The sequence below is a fragment of the Mauremys reevesii genome, linkage group 1, assembly GCF_016161935.1.
Source record: "Mauremys reevesii isolate NIE-2019 linkage group 1, ASM1616193v1, whole genome shotgun sequence".
Taxonomy (NCBI): Eukaryota; Metazoa; Chordata; order Testudines; family Geoemydidae; genus Mauremys; species Mauremys reevesii.
In genome coordinates this window covers 91318533-91327679 of record NC_052623.1, presented here as the reverse complement: position 1 = coordinate 91327679, position 9147 = coordinate 91318533, and the positions used below count along the sequence as shown (strand labels likewise).

Genomic DNA, 9147 nt, shown 5'->3' with positions numbered 1-9147 from the left:
AGTAGGGACCTTGTGGTCCAACTGCCTAGGCCCTCGAACTAATATTTCCGTCACACCTCTCCAGGCGCTCTTGCACATTTCCAGGAATCCAACCAGAGGTGTGAGCCTTTTGATTTACAGTTTAGTTACTCATGGACATGTGAAAGCAGCAGAAGCAAAGAGAGGCAGCTTCAGAGAAAAGTCACAAAAAATGAATAAAGGATTAGGGGGAAAAAAAAGTATTGCTTATAGCAGGCCTGCACAACATACGGCATGCGGAGGCTCACTGTGCGGCCCGCGGGGTGATTCTAAATCCTGCGCACATGGTGCTCGGCGGGCAGCCCAGAGCTCTTTGAATCCCGGCCGAGGCTCTGATTCAAAGGGCTCTGGGCTGCCCTCAGCGACGGGGAGCCCTGAGTCCTTTAAATCTCTGCCGCGGCATGGAATCAAAGGGCTCTGGGCTGCCCGCAGCGGCAGAGAGTCCTGAGCCCTTTAAATCTCAGCCACAGCCGGGATTCAAAAGTCTCTGGGATGCCCGCAGCGGCAGAGAGCCCTGAGCCCTTTAAATCCCAGCCGCGGCCGGGAATCAAAGGGCTCTGGGCTGCCCGCAGAGATTCCCGGCCGCATCTGTGATTTAAAGGGCTCAGGGCTCCCCACCGCTGCGGGCTGCCCAGAGCCCTTTGAATCCCAGCCGCAGCTCCAGCGGATGAGCTGCGGCTGGGATTTAAAGGGCTCGGGCTCCCCTCAGCGGCAGGAGCTCTGGGCCCTTTAAATCCCTGCCCCAGCCCGGCAAAGCTCCGGTTCCCCCAGCCGCCAGAGCCCCAGGCCCTTTAATTTGCCCCTGAGGGCTCCCAGCTACCTCTTCAGCTGGGAGCCCCTGGTTGATTTAAAATCAAGTATCACCTCCCCACCCCCAACCTTCCTTTTTGGCCCACAGCTGTTTTGGTGGAGCAGCACTGGAGAAGGAGGATTTGTTTCTGCAGGGCTGGGCAGTGCTGGGGCTGGGTGTTTCCCCGGGGCCGGGAGGTGCTGGTGGGTGTGTTTCCGCGGGGCCGAGGGGTTTTGGCCCTCAGCTGTTTTCTTTGGAGTAATGTGGCCCTCTACGCTTTATGAGTTGTGCAGGCCTGCCTTATAGTGAGAGACTCAAGGCACTCATTCTATTTACCTTAACAAAGAGACGGTTAAGGGATGATTTAATTGCAGTCCATAAGTACCTGTATGGGGAGCAAATATTTAATAATAATGAGCTCTCCAGTGTAGCAGAGAAAGGTATTATATGATCCAGTGGCTGGAAGTTGAAGCTAAACAAAGTCAGACTGCAAATAAGGAATACATTTTTAACAGTGAGAGTAATTAACCATTGCAACAATTTATAAGGGTCATGGTGGATTCTCCATCACTAACCATTATTAAATCAATATTGGATTTATCTTTTTGAAGATCTACTCTAGGAATTATTTTGGGGAAGGTCTAGGGTCCGTGCTATGCAAGAGGTCAGACTAGATGATCACAATGGTCCCTTCTGTCTTTAGAATCTATGAAATGGTTTCTAACTCAGTTGCTCTTTACTTTGGAGATGAAGCACACAATGTTACAGATAAATTAAAAAACACTCTGAACAAAATACCCCTCATTAGCTCACCTTTCCCTTCAGAGTCCTTGATGGTCTATTTGTGCTCAGGAAAGCCTTATCAGGCTCCTTCAGTAGCTCTCCTCATCTTGAGCTGGTGAAAAATGGCCAGAGAACCAGATTACAGTAGCTTCTGTCATTTTATAATTTTCCAGTCTCTTCTGATCAGCCTCAACTGCTGCCCACAGATCCCTACCAGGTGACTGTTGCCAAGTGGTATCTTCTCTGATAAACCAGTTTCCTTTGGTAGAAGCCAGCCTTTTGTCTAGGGCATTTCTATTTGAATAGAGGAACATCCAGGTTCAGCAGCCATCTGTTGTTAGCCCTTTGTTACCACCCCTGGGTAAAAGGACATGGAAGGCAAACAAATCCCACATTCAAAATGGAGTCTTCAAGTCTGACACAAATAAACATAGTATCAAACAGAATTCATAAACTGTACATGGACAAATTTCCCTAAAGATTCATACACGGATCCACTGGGACAAATTGGAATGGAAACATGGGCTGCATACACTTCTCCCCATGCCCTGTAATGGTGGTGTGACATGTTTGCATAGATGATCTCTGTCCTAATTGTAAGTTGGCTTGGGGAAGGAGGAGGATTCTGGTCTTCTCACCCCCCTTATAGCTCCTTTGGATTTTGTTCACAAAACCAGCATTTGAGCAGGGGTGTGGACTAGATGACCTCCTGAGGTCTCTTCCAACCCTAATATTCTATGATTCTATGATTTGCTCCTATATATCTAGGAAGTTAGAATTAAACTTCCTAGCTATAACAATGTTTAGAAACAGGTTTATTTACATTTCAGAATTACATCACAGACGAGACCCAAAACAACTTAAAAAAATAAAACCATGAAAAACAAAGCAGCAGGTTTTCCAAGCTCCCTGAGCCTCCAGAAAAGCTCTCTAAGTTCAAGGGCTGTGACTAACAAACCATTTTCACTTAGCAACTGGACAGTTTTGCAGGCAGAAAAAATCATTTCTAAGTCTGAAGGAAGCCTTTCTTTGCAGAAACAAAAGTAAAATTTCCCAAACTTTCATTTCTCTCTGACAGAATAATAACTCATGCCAGTTACTTCTACTCAGATTCTAATGGGTCATAATTAAGTCTACAGTTTTGTCACAAAGGTTGAAGAAGTCACAGAATCTGTGACTTCCAAAGACATCTGTGACTTCAGCCTTGGCAGCTGAGAGCTGCCTCCCGCAGAGACAGGGAGCTCTGAGGTACCCCCACTGCCTGAGGCAGCGGGCCCCTCAACCTCTCAGCTGCCATGGGCAGCGGGGGTACCCCGCAGCTCCCAGCTGCTGCTGCTGGTGGAGGGTTACTCGGTAGCTCCCAGCCGCTGCAGGGGAAAGAGGGATCCTTGGAGCTCTCTGCCAGCTGCATCAGCAGGGGGACCCTGGCAGCTCTCCAGCCACCACCGTGGGGCAGGGGAACCCCCACAGCTCTCCACTGTGGTGGTGGCAGGGAGATACCCAGCTCCCCGCCACTGGGGAGGAGGTAGGGGGCCCCTTCAGCTTCCCTCCACCACTGGTGGCAGGGGGACCCTGGAGTTCTGAGCCCCCACTGGTGGTGGGGGCCCTAGATATCCCAGCCTCCCTACAGCTGCCTAGTACCTTCCCATTTTATCATGAATATTTTTAGTAAAAGTCAGGGACAGGTCACCAGCTTCGGTGAATTTTCTTTATTGCCCATGACCTGTCTGTGACTTTTACTAAAAATGTCCATGACAAAATCTTAGCCTTAGTCATAAAGCTGCATCATTATGACACATTAGAAGGTTATATGATGGTGAGGAATTATTTTATTCATTGAGATCACAAGGAAACAAGACTATAGGACTCTAGGGAAAGATGGTGACAAGGGGTTTAGGGGGACAGAAATCTAGTTTCTAGGGAGCACTAGCTCAGACTTTTCCAGCACAAAGGTTTATTTCAGTGATTTTGCAGGTCATGAATGAGACACCCTTTCAGGAAGAAACAAACTAAGATCATATTTGCATGCTTTGAGAATAGTTCTTTGGATTAAAATAAAGATAGCTAGAGGATCACAAGTATTCAAATAGCTTTGTTTATACTAAAGAACATTTGTTTTAAAGAGCTATAGGGAGAACTTGAGAGCATGTGTAAAAGAGGAAGTAACACCAAAGCCCTCAGGTAAGTTCATACAACTGGGTTTTTTTAGGCCATCAGACAAAATAAGAGCCTGTGTACAGTCACGCAATATGTAAACTTTTTGTCAGAATTAGGAATTGTAAATCTGAACAGAGAGTTAGACCATATATAGCCCACAGGATGAGAGATTCACTTATATGTGTCTGTACTGCCATTCCTAGCTTGCCCGGAACTGGAAACTCTATTCAGGGTCTCAGCATTGTATTTAAGATGATATGGGATGAAGACTGGAGGTGTGAGGAAGATACATAACAGAAGTCTCCTGAAAAGCAACCCTATGAGTAATGCATTTTTGTTTGTGTTTTGCTTAAAGAACTCATACTCTTATTTCTGTACTTGATCACAGTATTGTATTATTCATGCTCTAAGACAGCTGAAAAGATCATGAGATTAGACAACCATTTGTCAGTAGGCTTCATATTGCAGCACATCCAAAGAGAGTGTGTGTGTGTGTAAACAAGGAAGACCCAGCCTGGTGTGTTATGCATTTGTAGACACCACTTTATTTATTTTAAAAAGTGAAAAAGCTTAGTAGGCAAGTGTTGCAAAGGTCCTATATATGCTGGGAGCACAAGACACGCTATGGCACTCTGGTCCTTTACAGAATTTCATGGTAAGACATTCTCCCCACCACAGTTTCTACACCCCAAAACACTGGACAAAAAACTCAAATAGGAAAGTTTTATTAATTTAATACAGAAGGCCACAAACACACAACTAAGTAATAATAAGAAAAAACCCACACTTTTACAGTATAAAGAAAAGGATGGAAAAACATTCAAATAGTGTCACCGGTTACTCACAGAATTTTGATCTGGTACACAGCAATCACAGGGCTTTGTGGTAGAATTTCCTCTTCAGTACAGTCTAAAACCTCCAGTACCACCTATTCACTGTGAAAACTTTAATGCCCAATGGATCCTGAAGCTGGGATGTGAAGCAGTTTAAGTTCCACTTCATAGTAGATTGAAGTGAACCTCAGAGAACATTGTGGCTATGTCTACACACGGATGAAAAACCTGCATCTGGTCCAGGTCAGCCAACTTGGGCTTGTGGGGCTCAGTCTATGGGGCTGGGGAGAGGGGAAATTGCTATGTAGACATTTGGGCTTGAGCCTGAGGCCAAGGTCAGGGATCCTGCGAGGGTGGAAGGTCACAGGGCTTGGGCTCCAGCCCAAGCACCTACACAGAAATGTTTAGCCTTACAGTCTGAGCCCAAAAAATCCGAGGCAGCTGATCCAAGCCAGCCACGGCCATGCCGCAGGTCATTTATCCCTGTGTAGACATTCCTGGGGGCCCACCAAAGGGGATCATCATAAAATACAGAAGGAGAACCTAAAGTACTTGACACACAGTAGCAGTACTTGAACTCATTACCCATGGCCACAAAACGGAGCTCACTTATCTCTTGTGGTGTAAGATGCTTTAGAAAAGTTTTAAGGATTTTTTGGTTTCATTTTATTTCAATAACCTATACTTATTTTTTTTAATCTTGGTAACTTTAGATAATGACAACCTGGGTTTAATTACAGACAGGAACAGTACAGGAAATGGCACTATCAGCTTCTCCATGTTGCTCATCCAGTACATCATATGCTTGATCTAGAAAAAACTATTTCCCTTGGTGAAAGTAGCTGATTCTCCATAAATACCTCCCCACCCACCCCCAACACAGCAAGAATTTGCTTTTATATAACATAACAAGTGTTAAAGAAGCAAATCCAGATATCAATTTAATTAAAGGATCCTAAAACCCGAACAAGTAAAATATGTATTCCTCTTGTTGTTTAATAGAATAATGATAGCAGTAAATGCTGGGAAATCATGTCTTCGGAATCTTGGAGGCATTATACTAAATATACTATTTTTCTAATTGCTTCTGTAATCACTGGTTGATGTCAACTCTTTTTATCCTTTCTAGACAAGCCACGTATACTTTTTCCTCACTCCATACTTGACATCTCATTTTAGAAATTCTGTACATTTTACATATATTGCTGCTATGCTTACTGATGACAGATCAGAAAATGTCAGAGGTATAAATACAGTAATTAGCTAGTTCTAAGTTAATTTAATGAGGAATAAGTGTTTGTCTCAATACACAGATTGAGAACCCTATCATGTCCTTCCTCTGATGTACGTTAGTCATTTTAATCATAATTAGAACAATTCTTAATTTTACTGTATCTTCTTATTTCCTCCTCAAGTCAGGCATATTCACTCAACCACAAATGTTCTGCTTTTTCCCCAAGAAAAGTCTGCAAGGTTACACATTTTCCACCAAATGTTCAGTGATATGTTACATTTCCTTCAAATATAGATGAAGCAATATACCAGGTTTGAAAATAGGTTTAACTTTCATAGGTTTATATTTTAAGGCCAGGGGCACCATTAGATCAACTAGTCTGAACTCTTGTATACCACAGGCCACAGAATTACATCCAGTTTCTCTTAGCCTGAGCCCAACAACTTGTATCTGACAAAATCATATCTTCCAAAAGGCATCCAGTATTGATTTGAAGAGATCAAGAGATGGAATCAACTACCAATGGTGGATGGTGTAAATGGTGGATTCCCCAGTGGTTTAATCACTCTCACTGTAAAATATTGCACCTTCTTTAATATTTGAATTTATCTGGCTTCAGTTTGCAGCCATTGTTGGTTCTTGTTATGCCTTTTCCCACTAGACTGAAGAGCTCTTTAGTAACTGGTATTTTCTCCCAATGAAAGTGCTTATTCTCTAAAATCAAGTAATCTCTCAAACTTTTTGATAAGCTAAACAAATTTGGCTCCTGAATTCTCTCACTTTATGGTGTTTTTGAGAGTCTTCTCTTCACCCTCTAATTTTTTAACATCCCCTTTAAAAGCTTGACACCAGAACCATAGGCACTTTTCTTTGACTGGTGTATCAATGCGCTATACAGAGGTAAATTACCTCCCCACGAGAGTAATCAATTAAGGTGGGCTATTATCAGCAGGAGAAAAAAAACTTAATTGATTACTCTCATAATGGTTAGTATGGCAACACCCATTTTTTCATGTTCTCTCTGTATATATATCTTCCAACTGTATTTTCCACTGCATGCATCCGATGAAGTCGGTTTTAGCCCATGAAAGCTTATGCCCAAATAAATTTGTTAGCCTCTAAGGTGCCACAAGTACTCCTGTTCTTTTTGCTGATACAGACTAACACGGCTACCACTCTGAAACCTCTCCCCACTCAGACTCACTACTTCAGGGATTGTCAACCTTTGGCCCACAGGTTCACCACTCCAGGCCAATGGGGGCTGTGGGAAGTGGCATGGGCCGAGAGATGTGCTGGCTGCCACTTCCCACAGCTTGGACCAGCGAACCTTGGACAGTGGGAGCTGCGCTCGGCCGAACCTGCAGACACAGCAGGTAAACAAACCGGCCTGGCCTGCCAGGGTACTTACCCTGGCGGGCTGTGTGCCAAAGGTTGCTGATCCCTGCACTAGTTCCTACTTTATACTTCAGCCTTTTTGCAACACACAGCATCATGTGGTCAAAAAATGTTTCCATCAGTCTCAACTTGTGTTCAGTTGTTTGGTCACTATGACCTTTAAAATCTTCTCAAAGGATTACAAATTGATATGGTTAGTTCCTCATTTCCAGGATACAGTCCCATCATTCTGTAAGTAAGGTCTGAATTCCTTGATGTGTGACCTTGCTTAATTATCCCATTGTTAAATCTTTAAGCTTGTTAGGACAGATGAAAACCTTTGCAGTCAACTTTCAGCATGCCATTCTTTTTCCACATTTCTAGGGGAGAGGAAGGACTGGATACAGGTGATGACTCAAACCAGCTTTGACAGATATGACAATTTCCTGCAATATCCCTCTTGAATGCTTATTGAATTAAATTTAATTATTTTAGGAATAAATTGTATTCTTCATGCCAGTGTTTATGTATTATTGTGGGATTGTATGTAACATTCCTAAGGAGGAGGCTTAACTAATGTAAAACCCTGAGAAAGGTTATGACTATTGGAAACAATGTGACCCTTTTGAAAGTTAAGTGGATTTCCCAGGAAGGTGGGGATAGGGGGGCATATTCAAATATAAGCTCCTCCTTCTATGCAAGAACTCACCCTTTGAACATCCCAGTGAAGGCAAGAGACTGTTCAGCCTGGAAATAACCAGGTCAGGATGGAGAGAGATAGATGAAGAACGGGAAGCCTAAGTGTTGGTGCCCTTGCTATACCAAAGAGGGAGGAATATAGGTGCAGTTGCCCTGGACTATGACAGCAGTTACATCTTTTATTAACAAACTGAGCCAATCCAAACCAGTATGCAGAGGATGTCTGCACTGCAGAGGTACCAGAGCTAATGCCTCTGTTAAATCCCAGACAATGGCTACCTATGCACTAACAGTGCCCCAATATAGTGGGATGATCCCTCATGCAGGCAAATTGACTGTTTTCAGTGGTGAGGTCCTGTTCTACAGATATTAGTAAGTTTAATATCCATAGGCGTTGTTGCAATCCGATACGAAGTTATGGCTTTGGATGGCCAATTGTCGGTCCACGGCCATCTTGTCCTGTTAAAAGGACAGGACTGCCTCCATATTGGACTAGGTTCTTGTATATAGGAGAGGGCAGAGACTCAATCCTGCCCAGCAACACTGGCTGTGTATGTTCTCCTGTGGTTTTTGTTTTTTTTTCTCCTCTCTCCTGCTGGGCCATCTAAAGGTCAGGCTAGTTCTGTGTGTGAAGGCCTGATTCTGCCCGGCAACCTGTTTTTTGGGGCCGGTCATCTGGAGGTCAGGTTAATCCTGCCCAGCGACTCACTTTCCCGCTCTTTTTGGACCCAGTCATCTAAGGGTCAAGCTTGTTTACTTGTCAACTCCAGTGTGCCGTGTGCAAATCCTGCCGACGTAGGGTGGCAACGGCTTGGAGCCTGGAGGGAGGAGGGACCAGGGAGCCAATCAGATACTGACACGAGGGAGTGAGACCTCTCAATAAAACTATGTTTCTCCCCAAAATTTGTGTGGAGCATCCGTGTGTTAGCTGAAGGACCTGATCAGCCTTTCGGCCAGAATCTCCTCCCGGTAAAGCGCGCTCATGTCGTATCGTTTGGATTCGTTGTCGTTTGGACCCGATCCCTGTCAGCTCGTCATGCTTCTGGTGTCTGTTCTGCTGGTCAGCTGTGCCTGGAGTGTGGTATTTGTTTTTTGATATCTGACAATTAGCCTCTTATTTTTCCCCTCCCTAACTCGGTACCAAGTATCTACTCAGGATATCAGGATTGTATTAATGAGCTCAGAATTGCACAATTGCGTAGCTAGCTTGTATAAGTGTTCCAGTTGTTAGTAAATTGTTAATTGCAAACTGTTTTATG

General features: G+C 44.0%; 2 long non-coding RNA genes across 2 annotated transcripts; one reads left to right on the top strand and one right to left on the bottom strand.

The window, feature by feature from the left end:
* Positions 1–1155: 1155 nt before the first annotated feature.
* On the bottom strand, positions 1156–3292 carry LOC120395522. The gene is made up of 3 exons (XR_005592676.1): positions 3233–3292; positions 1622–1948; positions 1156–1193 (listed from the first exon to the last, which is right to left on the bottom strand). It is a non-coding gene; the product is annotated as an uncharacterized LOC120395522 (long non-coding RNA).
* Positions 3293–3456: 164 nt separating this feature from the next.
* On the top strand, positions 3457–7657 carry LOC120395521. The gene is made up of 3 exons (XR_005592675.1): positions 3457–3772; positions 3952–4071; positions 7574–7657. It is a non-coding gene; the product is annotated as an uncharacterized LOC120395521 (long non-coding RNA).
* Positions 7658–9147: the final 1490 nt, after the last annotated feature.